An 18408-nucleotide genomic window follows, 5' to 3' on the forward strand; every position below is an offset into this window, starting at 1 on the left:
GTAGTTGTGGAAATAAAGGCTACTGTAATGTGTGGCACAGCCACACTGAAATGCACCTGGACACAGGGCTTTGTGCTGTCGACCTCCTTTACCCTCCTCAGTACTCCTCACAGCCAGCTATGGGCCATCCAGGTCTTCATGAGACATGACCAAGTATTTGCTTCAGTGAAAATCATATTCTTTCTTCAGTGCCTTCATCACTGTGTTAGTTTGCTAGTGCTGCTATAACAAAGTACCACAAACTGATTAGCTTAAACAGTAGAAATTTATTCTCTCACAGTTCTGGAGGCTAGAAGTCTGAAATCAAGGTGTTGACAGGGTTGGTTCTTTCTGAGGGCTATGAGGGAAGGATCTGCCCCAGGCCTCTTTTTTGGCTTATAGATGGCGGTCTTCATGTTCACATGGTATCCTCCCTGCATATGTATCTGTCTTCAAATTTCCCCCATTTTTAAGGACACCAGTCATATTGGATTAGGGCCACCCTAATGACTTTATCTCTGTAAAGACCCTATTTCCAAATAAGGTCACATTCTGATGTACTGGAAACTAGGACTTGAATGTAAGAATTTTGGGTGGCACACTTCAACTCATGACAATTACTAGTTCTCTAAGTATGCACACATTCAATGTTAGTTGAGCATCCCATCTCTTTCTGTTGTCTTCTGCAGAAACTGTTTTCCCACCTTTCCCAGCCCCTCACAACCAGCTCCTGCAAGCATGTGCTCTAAACTTCTGCTGGGAGTTATGTGATTCTGCAGCTGTTTTGTTTTAACCTGAGTTTGTTAGTTTCCTATTGCTGCTCTAACAAATCACCACAAACTTGGTGGCTTAAAACAAGGCAGGGCAGCTTCAGACCAGACTGGCTGGATTTGTGGAATCTGCCTATAAAGCTGATGGAAAACAAAGTAGTAAAGATAGATTTTCAGCCTTCCTTTAGCCACCCACCTCCTTCCTTGAACCGCAAGTGTCTGTGGTCTTTCCCCATAGGTCTCAATGCCTGACCCCTTTAGCCATACTTGGGGCTGGTATCTTAGTATGAGTCAAAATGAGTTCTGGTGGAGGAAGAAGGAAGAAGCAGAGTATTCACTATAATATTCTTAAAGCCCTGCAGTGCCAGCAATGAAAATACAGCTGGAGTATAAATGCTCTAACTTTCGACACATATGAGTTAGAGATTTCCAGAAGCTAGTCCAGACACATGTACAGCCCAAAGGACCAGCAGGCAGAAGAAACTATGAAAGTATATGCACATTATGAATTCCAAGAACCAGGATCTTCCTCCTCATTCTCATCCCTACAAAACTTAACTGAATTAAAAAAGGGATCAAATATCCAGTCAGCCTTATGAATGACGGAAAATTGTATTGAAAAGAGCGCCAGATGGAGATTCAAGACGCACGATGCTAGTCTTAGCTTACATGCTAATTAGCTGTTGGAAGACAAATAAACTCTGTGCCTCGGTTTCCTCATCAGTAAATTATGGAGGTTAGGGGTTTTTGTTGCTTTCGAAGGGCTTTACTGGTCATACACGTTTAGACTTCTAGGGCCTTTGTGGAGCTCATGTTGCATTTCATAGTGTGCTTGTCAGAGAGAATAAGAAATGGAAGACAGGGTTGCTGTTTTTACTATTTTTGTTTTGGTTTCTGTAGCAGGGCGGTGTGACTACAGTGGCACAGAAGATATGGGTTATGGAGTGGTTACTTCATTTACAGTGTGGGAAGAGAATGGCATTTTGACACAGAGTTGAGCCTCTGTGTTTGCATCCCTTCTTGAAGCCCAAGCAACTCCCATAACACCAAGTGACCTCGATGTCACTCCCTGTCTTTCTTGTCCTCACCCACGTCCCACTCTTAGGATGGTCCAATAATGGATTCATCATCAGGAGGTCTCCCATCTGATTATATTGGATTTATTTTCTGACCCTAGGCAAGTCACCTCTTCACTTAGACCTGAGTTTCCACGTGCAATATGAAATTGGGAAAACAGCCATGGATTCTTCTCAAGTGGCTTTCTATTATAAAAATGAAGATAACTTTGAAGAATATTCCGGTTTTACAGAATTGGGAAAAAAGAAATGTAGATAAACCAAATGTGATTTTATAATTGTCTGTAAACCCATCCCCTTTACCACAACCATATTTATCTTTCTAAGTCTGCTCTTCTTGGGCTGATATTAAAATTGATTATTTTTAATTCACTGAGTTAACATTGACGGGGAAATAGAGGCAGGCTGACTTAAAAATGAAAGTATGAGCTCAGGTTATCTATAAACAGATGGGCAATAAAGATTTCATTGTATCAGCAAGGCTCTAACTGGTGACAGGTTGTGGGTTTATAGATATTCAGATAGTGTGTGAGATAAATTATTCACAAAAAGAAGTTCATTGAACTCTGGGATAAAACTCTCTATGCTAGATGGAAATCCCCTTATCTTCACCTGAGTTATGGGGTTTAACAGAGATATTGGGAGCTGCACGTTTGTGGCTTTTATTTAAACCTCAGTCAAACATATTTTGGGTGAGTACTCAGGGAGCAGTATTCTCTTTAGGTTAGATATGTAGAAGCATTTATGTTGATAGGAATTTAACGAGTGATTCTTTGGACACCTTCTCTATTCCTAACAATTCACAGCAACCTGAGAAATTTAGACCAACTCAGGGCTGTCAAAGAAAATAAATTGGGTCCTGACACTGAGAACTACAGAATGTAGTGCCCTACATTCTGTACTTATCCAGATATGAGAAAGATCGGTAGTGGCCTTATATCATTCCTTGGTATTTGATATGGATAGCATGTCTGGCGAGACTCCAGGAGGCATGTATTATCCAACTTGTTCTAGAACTGATTTTCTCAGAGACACAACATTCTGTGGTCTTACCAAATCATACATAAATTCTAGTTTAACCTTTAGAGGCCATGGAACTATAAATATTATCATCAACGACAAATGAGACTTGTACACCAAAAACTACAAAATATCATTGAAAGAAACTAAAGAAGACCTAAATAAATGGAAAGACATCCTATGTCCTTAGGTAGGGAGACTTAATATTATTAAGATGCCAGTACTCCCCAAATTGATCTATATATTCAATGTAATCTCTCTCAAAATTCCAGATGTCTTTTTTTTTCAGAAAAGGTCAAGCTGATTTTAAAATTCATATAGGAACACAAGGGACTTAGAATATCCAAAATGATCTTCAAAAAGAGAACAACGTTGGAGGACTCCCACTTAATGATTTTAAAACTTACTACAAAGCTATGGTAATTAAGACTGTGTGCTACTGGCCTAAGGATAGACATAGGACCAATGGAATACAATTGAGAGTCCTAAAACAAACCCATATACCTATGACCATTTGATTTTCTACAAAAAATGCATTAGGGGAAAAAGAATCCTTTTAACAAATTGTGCTGGAACAACTGGATGTCCACATGCAAAAGAATGAAGTTGAATCCCTACCTCACACCATATGCAGAAATTAACTCAAAATGGATCAAAGACCTAAATGTAAGAAATAAAACTATTAAATTCTTAGGAAAAAACACAGGTGTAAATCTTCATGATTTTGGGTTTTTTAGATACGACACTAAAAGCTCAAGCAACCAAAAAAAAATAGATAAATTGGACTTCATCAAAATTAGAAATTATTGTGCTTCAAAGGACACTGTCAAAAGAGAAAAGATAACACACAAAATGGGAGAAGATATTGCAATCATATATAAAATATGGGTTTAGTATCCAGAATACATAAAGGACACTTAAAACTAAACAATAAAAAGACAAATAGCCCAATTAAAGAATGAGCAAAGCATTTGAATGGACATTTCTTCAAAGAAGACATACAAATGGCCAATAAGCACATGAAAAGATGCTCAGTATTATTAATCATCAGGGAAATGCAAATCAAAACCACAATGAGATATCATTTCATGTCAATTAGGGAGGCTACAATAAAAAATACAGAAAACAACAAGTGTTGGTGAGAATCATTAGTGGATATGGTGAAACTGGACCCCTTATAAATTGCTAGTGAGAATGTAAAATGGTGCAGTCACTTTGGAAAATAGTTGGCAGTTCCTCAAAATTTAAACAGAGTTACCTTGTGACCCAGCAATTCCATTGCTAGGTATATACCCAAGAGAAATGAAAACATATGTTCACACAAAAACTTGTTTCTAAATGTTCATAGCAGCATTATTCATAATAGTGAAAAAGTGGAAACTATTCAAATGTATATTAACTGATAAATGGATAAACAAAAAGAGGTATATTCATACAATGGAATATTATTCAGCCACAAAAAGGAATAACTTATGCTACAACATGGATATGATGGGTAATTTTATATATTAACTTGACTAGGCTAAGAGATGCCCAGATAGCTGGTAAAATGTTATTTTTAGGTGTGTCTGTGAGGATGTTTCTGGAAAGATTAGTATTTGAATCAGTAGACTGAGTAAAGAAGATCTTCCTCCCCAGTGTGGGTGGGCATCATCCAATCCACTGAGGGCCAGAATGGAACAAAAAGGCAGGGAGGGTGAATTCTCTCTCTTTTCTGGGGGTGGGACATCCATCATGTCCTGCTTTCCAATATTGGAGCTCTGGGTTCTCTGGCCTTCAGACTCCTGGGTTTATACCAGTGGCTTCCGGTTCTCAGGCCTTTAGCCTCAGACTGAATTATACTACTGGTTTTCCTGGTTCTCCAGCTTGTTTCCAGCTTGTGACAGCAGATTGTGGGAATTCTCGGCCTCCATAACCTCTTGAACCAATTCCTATAATAAATCTCATCTTTTATATATATTTATACAATATTAGGAATTAATAGGAATAAAATTAGTAGGAATTAAAATTAGGAATATAATTTATATAATGTATATTATATTTATATATAACCTATTGGTTCTGTTCCTCTGTACAAATTGTATGATTCAATTTATATGAAATGTCCAGAATAGGCAAATCCATAAAGAGAAAATAGATGAGTGATTGCCAGGGGCTGGGGGGAGAGGCAATGAGGAGTGACTGCTATTGGTACAGGTTTTTGTGAGGGGTGGTGAAAATATTATAAAACTAGATAGGGGTGATGGTTGCACAACTTTGTGAATATACTAAAAACCACTGAATTGTGCACTATAAGTGTGAAAATTTTATGGTATGTGAATTATGTCTCAATTAAAAAAACAAAAGCAATATTAAAGGTAATTCTAATTTTGCAAAATAAAGTTTTCAAGAATCTACTAGGGAGCCAGACCTGACGGCCTAGTGGTTAAAGATTGTTGCGCACCGCTTCAGCGGTTGGGTTCACTTCCTGGTGGCAGAACCACACCTCCCGTCTGTCAGTTGCCGTGCTGTGGGGGTGGCTCACATTGAACTAGAATGACTTACAACTAGGATATATAACCATGTACTGGGGCTTTAGAGAGAGAGAGAAAAAAAAAGAATCTACCAGGGAGGCAGTATAGTACGACATAAGAATACAGATCCTAAAGCCACACGACCTGGGTTGGAGTTCCAAATCCCTGCTTAGGAGCTGTGTGATCTGAAGCAAGTTACTGTACTTAACCTCTCTGTTCTCCAGCTTCTTCCTCTGTAAGAACTGAATGACTTATTATAGGTAAAGTGCTTAGAACAGTGCCCAACACATGGTAAGCACTATATAAATGTTTGTCACTTTAGCTTTACGCCATAAAAAGTACTAGGCAGTAATGAGAAACAAAAACCAGTATCAAGGAAGCTGTGCTGGGCATAAATGTCAGTTAAGGACATTTAAGCAGAGCGGGGGGAGTCCAGAGCAGATTGCTTCACTTGGTTTATTGTCTGACCTCTGCTCCATGCCGACTCGTGGAAAGACTCTGGGTTTAGTGGAAAAGAAGGGAGAGAGACTATAGATCGAGGATACAATACCTAAATTTAACCTTCTTACTTGGGTCCTGGAAAAAGGTCCAAAAATATGTTAGAGGAGGCATAGAGAGGAGGAAACCAGAGCAGGGATGGTGAACAGTACTTAATATATTTGTGTTCTTCGATTTACGTGAATATTAAGCAAACACTTTTGAGTTTTCCTCTGGAGTTTAGACTTTAAACTCATGATCTTTGTTCTCCTATCCTGTCTTTGTTGGGATCTTTGTTGCTCTTTCATTTCAAAAAGTAAGATCAAACGAATCTTTAAAGTTCATGTCACTGCCACATTTTTATTCCCAGGACAAATCAAGAAGCCAGGAGGGTGGCAGGTGTTTCTAGCAACATTCACATTCCTTGGCCTTAAACTGCCGTGGGCATCTTTGTAGGGGCACACTTACAATTCTTGATTTTTCTGTAGATCTCGCTCTATTGACAGACAGCAAATAGAGATTCTACTAGAAGGACTGGATTCCATACCCATTTTGAAGGAATGATATAAGGTATTAAATTCCCTACTTAAAAGGATAGAGAAAAACTCTGTTGTCCACCTTTCCTCTGGTTTTACACTTCTGAATTCTCTTCTATGTAAATATAATTTATATATCCTTGGTTTCATCACAGTTTTGCTTTCTTGGATACTCTCCAGTGGCTGTCAATAAATAATTATAATGCCTTGTATTTTTAGTCTTGTAATGCCTTGTATTTTCACAATTCTTTACAGACAGCCCTCTGGCAAGAGATGTTAATTGGCTTGCTTAAGGTCACACACAAGAAGTTGCTGATCCAGGGCCATAACTGAAATCTCCTAATTCCTTTGCCTGTATTAGGAAACGATTATTTCCTTTCACTCTTCATTTCTCCTAGAACTTTCTATTGAGAAATAATCTAGGTGAGGAAAATACAGTGAATTTTAGGGAAGAAAGCAGCTGAAGCCAAAGTGAATGTTAATGCCAGGGCATCATCATACTGGAGTCCACGCTGGTATAGAAATAGCATTACTAAAGTTCATTGGATCTCAAATTTTTCTCTGAAGTGCATCTCACATCACCTCTCTTTAGATGCATTAATGTTTCTCTCCCTAAAAGTTAGTAGTAGTGATATATGAGAGAAGAAAAAGTATAATCAACAAATAATAGAGCAATGAGTAGAGTTGGCTTGAAATTCTGTGCAATACCAAAGCCTGAACAACAGCTTATCCCCCAATCATTTACTATAGAAAAGCTTTAACTGTGGGTAGCAGGGATACCTCAGAAGAGATGGCAGTGGGCATGTAGAGGGGCAGTGGAGGGGGCAGGGAGGGTAGAACATGATCTTGGATTTCTGGAATACTTTTATTCTAAAATGTTCAAGTCCTTTCATTTATTTTACCTCATTTGCCTTGTCAGAATGTCTCTGGTTAGGTAGTGCAAGGATTATGATCTATTAGTTATAGATTAGGAATTAAAACCCAAGGAAGGGGCCGGCCCCACGGCTTAGCGGTTAAGTGCGCGCGCTCCGCTGCTGGTGGCGCGGGTTCGGATCTCGGGCGCGCACCGACGCACAACTTCTCCGGCCATGCTGAGGCCGCGTCCCACATACAGCAACTAGAAGGATGTGCAACTATGACATACAGCTATCTACTGGGGCTTTGGGGGGAAAAAAAAAAACAAGGAAGCAGGGGCCAGCCCAGTGGTATAGTGGTTAAGTTCACGTGCTAGAGTTTGGCTCCCTGGGGTTCATGGGTTTGGATCCCAGGCACAGACCTACACACCGCTCATCAAGGCATGCTGTGGCGGCATCCCATATACAAAAAGGGGGAAGATTGGCACAGATGTTAGCTCAGGGCCAGTCTTCCTCACTAAAAAAAGCCAAAACAAAACAAAAAAACCCAAAGGAAGTGATAAAACTTGCCCCAAATGACATAGAAACAAGGAAAGAGAGAAAGAGAATACTAAAACGTTGCTGCCAATTTAGAACTTTATTTATTAAGTTAGAGCCTGGTGAATTTCCTCTGTATTAATTAAGAAAGGAAGGTAATGAGGATTTAAGGCAGAGTTCCCAAACTTGACTGCATATTGGAATTAACCTTGGGAGGTTTAAACAAAACCCCGGTACCTGGTTCTCATTCCCAGAGAGTCTGATTCTGACTTAATTGATGCATCATGGGCATTGAGACTTTCAAAACGCTCCTCAAAGACAACCACACTGGTTTAAGTTTTGGGAGTTAGAGTCTAGGAAAAGCAGTCTAAAATCTGAATCTAAAATAAAAGTGGATGTGGTGTTGTAAGTATATGATTTTTTTTTTTTTGCTGAGGAAGGCTCATGCTGAGCTGACATCTGTGCCAATCTTCTTCTATTTTGTATATGTGTTGCTGCCACAACATGGGTGACGAGTGGTATAGTCTGTGCCTGGGATCTGAAGCTGCCCCCTGGGCTGCCAATGCAGAGCACACTGAACTTAACCACTATGCCACAGGGCTGGGCCCCATGTATATGATATTTTAAATTCAACAACTATTTAGCAATGTTATAAAAAAGAGCAATAGAGTTGAGAATTTAAGATTTAAAAAAAAAAGATACCTTGTAGAAGAAAGGTGAGAAAATTGTAGTAGAAGCCTAGGTAAGATTTACTGTAAGGATACATTAAACTTATGTCTCAGGAAATAATTCTCTTATTCTTGTGTGATACTCAGAAATATGAGAATTCTAATTATGTATTATGATATTGATGCTGCATAGGATGAAGATCTTATCCAAAAGGAGAGGTCATTTGAAGATGCCATAATTTGAAGAACAATAATAATAGTAATTATTATAGGAATATTTTTATTTCTATAATAGGAATAATTAGTAACAGCTATTATTTACTATGTGCTAGATCTTGTTCTAAGTATCATTTAATTCCTACCACGACTCTTGGAGTTTGATAATATTGTAAGCGTAGTTTTAACAGTTGAGAAAACTGAGGTTTAGGAGACAGTAAGTGATTTGCTCAAGAGTGCACAGTTAATTAATAGCAGAGGTGGGTACATTAGACTTCAGAAAGGGGCTGGGCTATGCTTCTGAGACTTTAATAAAAGCTGAAAGTGAGGTGAAACCTAGGAATATGCCTTTTTGGCCTTTATCGTGGAAGATATAAAAGACCTTAAGGAAAGTCAAGTGTCTAAAAACAGCACCTTGCTCAGGCATACAAGTTCAGAGCAGGGGAGTAAAGGGCAAAGGCAGATGGCTGAGGTGGGGCCAGCTGTTGGGCTGCGGTGCGGCTGTAATAAGATAAGAAGCCAGCTATAGCAGAACTGCAAACTTCTCCTTAGGAAAATACACACCCACACCCTTCACACACCCACGTCCACATCCGCACACACACACACACACACTGATTCTGCACTTTGTGCTCACTGAATTTGTTTTCCAACTATTCTCTCTTAATGTTTAGCAAGTCTTTTGGCACTTTCATTGCATTGCACCGTGTTAAGAGGAAAGGGATTTTATCCACATTTGTGCCAATGCTTTGAAGGAAAGCCACACTCTCTTGAGACCATTATTGTGGGGCAGTTGTAAGCAAAGTTAGAGAACCTCAAGTAGAATGTAATTTGCAGGAACGCTAAGTTGGAACCCTTGGTCTGAAAGTAATTATGTTACACAAATGAATCCTTGCTGGAAGAGGAACCTGTATCTACCACCTTTGAAGGACACTTTTACATTCGCATTAATTTCATTAGAATCCTCTGAGGTAAGTGGTCATGATTATCTCAGTTGTATAGATTAGGAAACCAAGATGCTACAAGGCTGAGATAAATCCATCCTGCATCTCTAACTCTGTAATTCTTTCTACTATTCTGCAGTCTGATGGAGATGATATATTGACTTTGTTCCTGGCAGTTCCAACTTGACCCTCTCTCAGGTAGGAAAGATAGTGCCTTTAGCAAGCAACAAGGAAGAACTTGTTCAACTCCAGGTCTTCACCTTGACTGTAGACCAAGAGAACCATTTTGAAGCCATAAATCTTGATTTAGTGATTCTACTTAGTCTTTAATTCTGATCACTAGTTCTTGAAGAAGTTTTTTTCCCCTTTTCTGTCACTCGCAGCCAATTTTTTTCTTTTGATGTCTCTGCTTTCAAATTTTTCTGCCTTAAGCTTTTCTTCCTTTCCATTTTCTTATTTTGAAATAATTGATGCTTAATTCAGACAATCTGGAAAACAAAAAGTAGAGGAAAAAAATTATTCTTATTGTTATCATTGTTGCTGTAACATTCTGATATGCTTTTCTTTGGGGTTCCCCTGCACAAGTGTTTTCCTCTAACCAATAAAATTGTGCCTTCTATATATATACATACATATATATATTATCTGCTTTTGTCACCTAACCTAACATAAAAAATTCTCCATTTATTAAAAATTTTCATGAACATAAAATTAATATGTTTATAGTATTCCATTATACAGCTATATAAAAATTTGACATCCCTCTTTGTATTAGTGAGGGTTCTCCAGAGAAATAGAATCAACAAGATGTGTATGTGTGTATGTATATCTATGTATCTATGAATCTATGTATCTATATCTGTTGAGATTTATTTTAAGGAATCTGTGGATGCTTGGCAAGTCCAAAATCCTCAGGGGAGACAGCAGGCTGGAGACCTAGGGAAGAGTTGTAGTTTGAGTCCAAAGGCAGTCTGCTGGCCACATTCCCTCTTCTTATGAGGAAGTCAGTTTGTTTCTATTAAGATCTGCAAGTGACTGGATGAGGCACACCCACATTATGGAGGGGAATCAGCTTTATTCAAAGTCCACTGACTTCAATGTTAATCTCATTTAAAAAATTCCTTGATAGAAACATCTAGAGTAACATTAGACCATATATCTTGATACCTTGGCCTAGCCAAATTGACACATACAATTAACAATCACACTCTTCTTGATGAAAATTTAAGTGTATTTCTATTTTAATTTTATTACAGAAAATATCAAATATTTACAAAAGCAGAAAAAATAAGTAGGATGGTAGGATGACTACCCATGTATTAATCACCCAAATTCAACAATTTTCAACACATGGCCAATCTTGTTTCATTTATATCTCCACCCACTTCTCCTTCTCCAAGTCCTGGGATTATTTTGAAGCAAATACCTATTTCTGCTTTCAAAAGAAATAATATATATGTGTTCAGAAACATCTTCCATTAAAAAAAAATCCTCTTATAATTGACTCTAGGAGAGAAATTACTGACTCAAAAGTATGAATGTCATTAAGGCTCTTTATTTACGTATTGCCAAATTTTTTCCATAAATGTAGGAATTTAGATTCACTGTCAATGTGTAAGAGTGGGCTTTTTATTTTATTTTTATTATTTTTTTCTTTTTTATTGCAGTAACATTGGTTTATAACATTCTGTAAACTTCAGGTGTACATCATTATACTTCTATTTCTGCATAGATTACATCATGTTCTCATGTTCATCACCCAAATACTAATTACACTCTATCACCACACACATGTGCCTAATTATCCCTTTCGCCCCCCTCCCTCTTCCCCTCTGGTAACCACCAATCCAATCTCTGTCTCCATGTGTTTGTTTGTTGTTGTTTTTGTCTACTACTTAATGAGTGAGATGATACAGTATTTGACCTCCCTCTGACTTATTTCACTTTGCGTAATACCATCAGTGTCCATCCATGTTGTCACAAATGGCTGGATTTCATCGTTTCTTATTGCTCAGTAGTATTCCATTGTGTATATATAACACATGTTCTTCATCCATTCGTCCCTAGATGAGCACTTAGGTTGCTTCCAAGTCTTGGTTATTGTGAATAATGCTGTAATGAATACAAGGGTGCATGTATCTTTATGCATTGGTGTTTTCATGTTCTTTGGCTAAATACCCAGTAGTGGAATAGCTGGACGGTATGGGAGTTCTATCCTTGATTTTTTGAGGAATCTCCATACTGTTTTCCATAGTGGCTGCACCAGTTTGCACTCCCACCAGCAGTGTATGAGAGTTCCCTTCTCTCCACATCCTCTTCAACACTTGTTGTTTCCTGTCTTGTTAATGATACCCATTCTGATGGGTGTGAGGTGATATCTCATTGTAGTTTTGATTTGCATTTCCCTGACGGTTAATGATGTTGAACATCTTTTCATGTGCCTGTTGGCCATCTGTATATCTTCTTTGGAGAAATGTCTGTTCAGGTCTTTTGCCCATTTTTTAATTGGGTTGTTAGTTCTTTTGTTGTTGAGAGGCATGAGTTCTTTATATATTTTTGAGATTAACCCCATATGAGATGTATGGTTTGCAAATATCTTTTCCCAATTGTTAGGTTGTCTTTTCGTTTTGTTGATGGTTTCCTTTGCTGTCCAGAAGCTTTTTAGTTTGATGTAGTCCCATTTGTTTATTTTGTCTATTGTTTCTCTTGCCCAGTCAGACATGGTGCTTGAAAATATGTTGCTAAGACTGATATCAAAGAGCGTACTGCCTATGTTTTCTTCTAGAAGTTTCATGGTTCCTGGTCTTACATTCAAGTCTTTAATCCATTTGGAGTTAATTTTTGTGTATGGTATAAGATAATGGTCTACTTTCATTTTTTTGCATGTGGCTGTCCAGTTTTCCCAACACCATTTGTTGAAGAGACTTTCCTTTCTCCATTGTATGTTCTTGGCTCCTTTGTTGAAGACTAGCTGTCCATAGATGCGTCGAATTATTTCTGGGCTTTCGATTCTATTCCATTGATCTGTGTGTCTGTTTTTGTGCCAATACCATGATGTTTTGGTTACTATAGCTTTCTAGTATATTTTGAAATCAGGGAGTGTGATACCTCCAGCTTTGTTCTTTTTTCTCAGGATTCCTTTGGCTATTCGGGGTCCTATGTTGTTCCATATAAATTTTAGAATTCTTTGTTCTATTTCTGTGAAAAATGTTGTACAACTTTGATAGGGATTGCATTGAATCTATAGATTGCTTTAGGAAGCATGGACATCTTAACAATGTTAATTCTTCCAATTCAAGAGCACGGAATATCTTTCCATTTCTTTGTGTCTTCTTCAATTTCTTTCAGCAATGTTATATAGTTTTCAGTGTACAGATCTTTCACCTCTTTGGTTAAGTTTATTCCTAGGTATTTTATTCTCTTTGTTGCAATTGTAAATGGGGTTGTATTCTTAATTTCTCTTTCTGCTACTTCGTTGTTAGTGTATAGAAATACAACTGATTTTTTATGTTGATTTTGTATCTTGCAACTTTACTGTATTCACTTATTACTTCTAAAAGTGTTTTGGTGGATTCTTTAGGGTTTTCTATATGTAAAATCATGTCATCTGCAAATAGTGACAGTTTCACTTCTTCCTTTCCAATTTGGATCCTTTTTATTTCTTTTTCTTGCCTCATTGCTCTGGCTAGGGCTTCCAATACTGTGTTAAATAGGAGTGGTGAGAGTGGGCATCCTTGTCTGGTTTCTGTTCTTAGAGGGATAGCTTTCAATTTTTCACCATGGAGGATGATTTTAGCTGTGGGTTTGTCATATATGGCCTTTATTATGTTGAGGTACTTTCCCTCTATACCCATTTTATTCAGAGTTTTTACCATAAATGGATGCTGTATCTTCTCAAATGCTTTCTCTGCATCTATTGAGATGATCATGTGATTTTTATTCTTCATTTTATTAATGTGGTGTATCCCGTTGATTGATTTGCTAATGTTGAACCATCCCTCCATAAGAGTGGGCTTTTTAAAATAGAGCTCTTCAGAGCATCAAAATTCTCTCTTTCAATGTTTTTTTTCCTTAAATGGATAGGCAAAAAAATTGCACTTTGTTTTTATTTTAATGTGTATTATGTAATTACTAGTTAAGTTGAACATCTTTAATTTTACTTCACCCTGCTTCCATATTTGTTAAACATCTGGTTTGGTGAATTGGTTTTCTTTTGTTTTTCACTTTCCAGTACCATTTATGTATTGACTTCTTAGTAATTTTCTTATTTATTACTATAAAATTTCTATACTTTTATTCATGGATTGATTGGATGATCTTTTCTTTGTGATTTTTTTTTCTTTAGAAGGAATGTTTTCTTTTAAACTTAGCAAGTCCTCACCATCCAATATAATTTATTTTTATTTATTTATTTTTTTTTTGTGAGGAAGGTCAGCCCTGAGCTAACATCTGATGCCAATCCTCCTCTTTTTTTGCTGAGGGAGACTGGCCCTGAGCCAACATCCATGCCCATCTTCCTCTACTTTATATGGGACGCCGCCACAGTATGGCTTGACAAGCAGTGCACCGGTGTGTGCCCGGGATCCCAACCGGTGAACCCCGGGCTGCTGCAGCGGAGCATGCACACCTAACCACTTGCGCCACTGGGCCGGCCCCCATCCAATATAATTTATACTGTTATTTTTTATGTTTCTTAAAACATATAGTCATTTTTCTAACTAAAATTTATTTTTGCATAGGGATGAGGCAAGGATCTACATTATTTTCGGCAAATGAGTAACCCATAAGATGCATATTATGCATAATCATATAATGCATAATCAACCTCAGTAGTTCTCAACCTCAACTATAGTTTAGTATCTTCTGGGAAGCATTCCCTTTTTTCAGTGCTGATAGGTAAAAACATAACTTATGGGATTCATCATCATTATAATCTCCACCAGGCGTGGGAGTGGCCCCAGCCTTGGTATTTTTTAAAAAGCTCCCTAAGAGATTCTAATGTGCAGCCAGTTTGAGAATCTGCTTATTTTCTTTCATGCTGACTTCTTTAGATTAAAGTCCCAAATATGTAGTTTATATCTGGGATATTTATGTCTTCTATTAATCTTTCTGTTTTTCAGTGTCATTGTGTGTGAGTGTGTGTGTGTATGTTTATGTGTGTGTTAGGCTTTGTAATATATTCAGGCCTAGAACATGCCCCTCCACCCCAAAGTGTGCTAGTACCCTTCCTCATCTTGCTGGAGCCCTAAGTTTCCAAACAAATCAGCCATATAAGTCCTCCCTGAACTCCTTATCTTAGTCCTCTCATTCATAGTTAAACATCTTAGAAAAGTGACCTAAACACATTTTTCTCTCCATCCTCAACTTCTGTTTATTCCCTGAAGCACCCCACTCTCTGACTCTGCTACTGCCCTACAACTGCTCTATCTATGACCATGAGTGATCTCCCTTTTGCCTGTATCCACTGGTGACGTTTTTCTCTTATCTCTCATTAGCTTTAGGGCCAGTTGTCTGAGTGAGTGATTTGAGATAAACTAACTAGGTTGTAGAGGTAGACTCTAGGTAAAGGTGAACTGTTCAGTTATAGAGTCAAGTGTAGGCAAGCATAAGAAGCTTGGGTTTTAATGTGATGAGCAGAACACAGAGGCGAGAGGTCCAGGGGTACGTGGGTGGGAATGAAATAGAGTGGGGATTCGGTGATGGCCATTATTCAGGCACCAGGCCAGCAGCTGTATTTATCCAGGGAGGTGTTTCCATTTGTAGCAGGACCTCAGTAACCAGATTATAGAGCAAAGGTTCTAATCTCATGAAAAAGGGTTGGTTTAGGCAGAGAGGACAATAAGGCCCTATCCACCTGTGAAGCATTCAGGATAGGGCTCCAGATTTGACGATGCTTGGATATGAAGCATGAGTAGCTGGAGGACAGACCTTGTGAAAATGGAACAAGGTTATGTCTTCTCAGATTGGGGAGTATGGTAAGAATGGAGAGAGGGGAGCTGAGACTATTGAGCTCCTTACCGCCTCTTTCAAGGTTGGTTCAGGAACTGGGTGAAAATTTAGCCAGCAGATAGTACTATCAATGGAATCAGCTAGAAGGAGTTGAGAAATTTAGGGACAGAAGGTTAATTAATTAACTAATTAATTAATATACCACTGTCTAGCATTCTATCTGTTTTTATACCTTAGTTCACAGCATTATGCTCTTTGATCCATCTTGTTTAAATCTCCCTTCCTCAACATGATTGTAAAATTCAAAGACCTTCTAGCAGGTGTAATACTTAGGCTGTCAAATGACACCCAGTTGATGTATGAAGAGTTTTAAAACCCACATTAACTTTATGATTACTTTAACTCCCTCTTCATACACAGGACTACATATACTTAGATCTACAAATATTATACATATTTCAGTAATAGGTTTTTTGTTTTGTCTTATTATTTTCAGTTATATATGCTTACCTGATTGGTACAGCTATGTGACTACCTCCCAACCTGGGAGACAGGTGAAGAAGAGAGGGAGGAAGAGAAGATTCATATATATTGATTGTCTGTAATGGGCCTGGCACTGTACTAGGTATGTTACATAAACTATCCCATATAACTTGCAACAGTCTTTAAAGATAGATATTATTGTCTCCACTTTACAGATGGAAAAACAGAGGCTCAGGAAGTTAGGATAACTTATGCACAGTCATGATGAATGGTTTCACTGAGAGTCAAATAGAAGCCCAACTCCAAAGCTCCTTCTCTTTCCACTACTCCATAGGAAATTATAGGCAGGGTAGGGAGAGGAAGGAAAACTTGTGAGATTCTGGGGCTGCCACGATATGGGTAGGAAGATGCAGAGCCAAGGGAGCCTTCAGAATTTGAGAGAGGCGAGGTGGAATAGTTGGTTGAGGGGACTTGTTGGTTGGCCTGCCCCTTTTCTTTTTTTTTTCTTTTTTTTTTGTGAGGAAGATCAGCCCTGAGCTAACATCCATGCTAATCCTCCTCTTTTTGCTGAGGAAGACTGGCTCTGAGCTAACATCTATTGCCAATCCTCCTCCTTGTTTTTACCCAAAGCCCCAGTAGATAGTTGTATGTCATAGTTGCACATCCTTCTAGTTGCTGTATGTGGGACGCGGCCTCAGCATGGCCAGAGAAGCAGTGCGTCGGTGCGTGCCCGGGATCCGAACCCGGGCCTCCAGTAGCGGAGCGCGTGCACTTAACCGCTAAGCCATGGGGCCGGCCCCTGGCCTGCGCCTTTTCTGATTGATTCATTTCCTGCTGCTTTCTGTAGTTCTTTACTGCCCTCAGGAGAGAAACAGGTGTCCTGGTCCCTAAACTAGGAAGAGAAGGAATGGCAAGGTCAAGTGATATGCCTCTGGATGCACCATGAATCACCTACCAAACCAGAATTAGAAGTTCAAACCTCTGACTCTGTTATCACAGCACCAGGTCAGTGCTAATTCTACTTCCCGCCACTCCCAGCCACTCAGCTCTGAAGCACGCTGACCCACTCCTACGGAGGGGAATCTGCAGTTTGCTCCTGGCTATGCAGAATGAGATAGTTATGTGTTCCCAGAGGTGTCTTTTTCATCTTGCCAGGCATTTGTTTTTGTTTACCTGGGATTACATTCTATGTATAGAATCTTTACAAGGACACACCCTGTATGACACAGCACTAAGGTAAATGGCAGCTGAGTTGATTTCCTGATTGTGAACTCTCCTGTCCATTTGTCTCTCTGCCTGCCTGGGTCTGGGACTCATTTATCAGAGAATGAGAAGTGTGTGTATGCGTGCATGTGTGTTCCTGAAATCTTTTGTAGAGACTGTCTTCCTTCTGTCCTCCTTGGCGGGGGCCCTCCTCTCTGCCAGAGGGCAGTGTGCTAGAATAGGCTGGGCTGGAGGAGTGGCCAGAAAACAAAATAGATCTCCTCACTTATGGGGGGAAGCTGCTGAAAGATTTTTAAAGTACCAGAAGTCTCCCCTTAGAAGGAAAAACTGAGCAGGATGAGTAGCAAAAAAGGGGACTGATCCTTGGAAATGTAATGTGACTGACAACAGTAGGAACAAGGTGTTTGAAAGGAGCCCCACGCAGCATGTGCAGGCGTCTTCTGGTGTGTTAATCAGGTAGGAGAGAGGAGACACAGACGATCAGAGGCAATTCTGTTTAGAGGGGGTTGCGGTTGTGAGTTCTCGGCTTTTCCCTCTTATTGATAGCCCTTATTCCGGGCTGGGGACATTGTTGTTGATTAATAATCCCAGGAAGACAAAATAATCAGCGGGAAAAATATCTAATTTAAGATATATTATATATGGGCTTTTGAAGTTTGAATGTGGTAGATGTAGGATTATGGAATCGGGAACTTGAAAAATAGAAGGATAATTGTAATAAAAATAAAATGAATTTATATAACACCTCAAAGGAAATAAACTGTGTTCATCTATGTAATCATTTTTAAAATCTGACGCTGCTTGTAGGGCTGGTGAGCACTGCATTCCTTCCTAGATGTTACGGAGCCTGTCTTGCAATCCTTTTGCTCCTCTACAGAGCAAACTTTTCGGGAGGAGCCAAGATACAAATTAGGCTTCCTCATCTCTACTGTATATCATTTGTGTTTCAGGAATTCCTGCAGACAGGTAAAAATAACAAGCCAGAAAATCTGATAATGCTGTCTTATTGTGAAAAGATCTTTGTTTAAACAGGGTCAGGACTCGCAGGCACCACAGCAGAGCTTCTTTTCCAATCGTCTCAAAGTGCATTTCAGGCCCTGGGTCTCTAGGAAGGTGGGGGAGGGTCGAGATCAGAACAATCACAGTCCCTCTGTATCTGAGA

General features: G+C 38.9%; 1 protein-coding gene across 12 annotated transcripts in view; it reads left to right on the forward strand.

Annotated features, from left to right (window-relative positions):
* Positions 1–18408, forward strand: part of STYK1 (STY kinase 1) — a 40396-nt gene that overhangs the window by 819 nt on the left and 21169 nt on the right. For 9 of the 12 annotated variants that reach the window (XM_087442742.1, XM_087442743.1, XM_087442740.1 and 6 more), the window contains exon 1: positions 17340–17702. The exons of 2 other annotated variants lie outside the window; for them this stretch is intronic. The gene's annotated coding sequence lies outside the window, so the exon portion shown is untranslated. Of the gene's footprint in view, positions 1–17337; positions 17703–18408 lie in introns of those variants that run through there. One more of the 12 variants, XM_087442751.1, reaches the window with a different exon arrangement.

This window comes from Ceratotherium simum, chromosome 17 (assembly GCF_057802395.1).
Source record: "Ceratotherium simum simum isolate JZ-2026a chromosome 17, ASM5780239v1, whole genome shotgun sequence".
Classification (NCBI taxonomy): domain Eukaryota; kingdom Metazoa; phylum Chordata; class Mammalia; order Perissodactyla; family Rhinocerotidae; genus Ceratotherium; species Ceratotherium simum.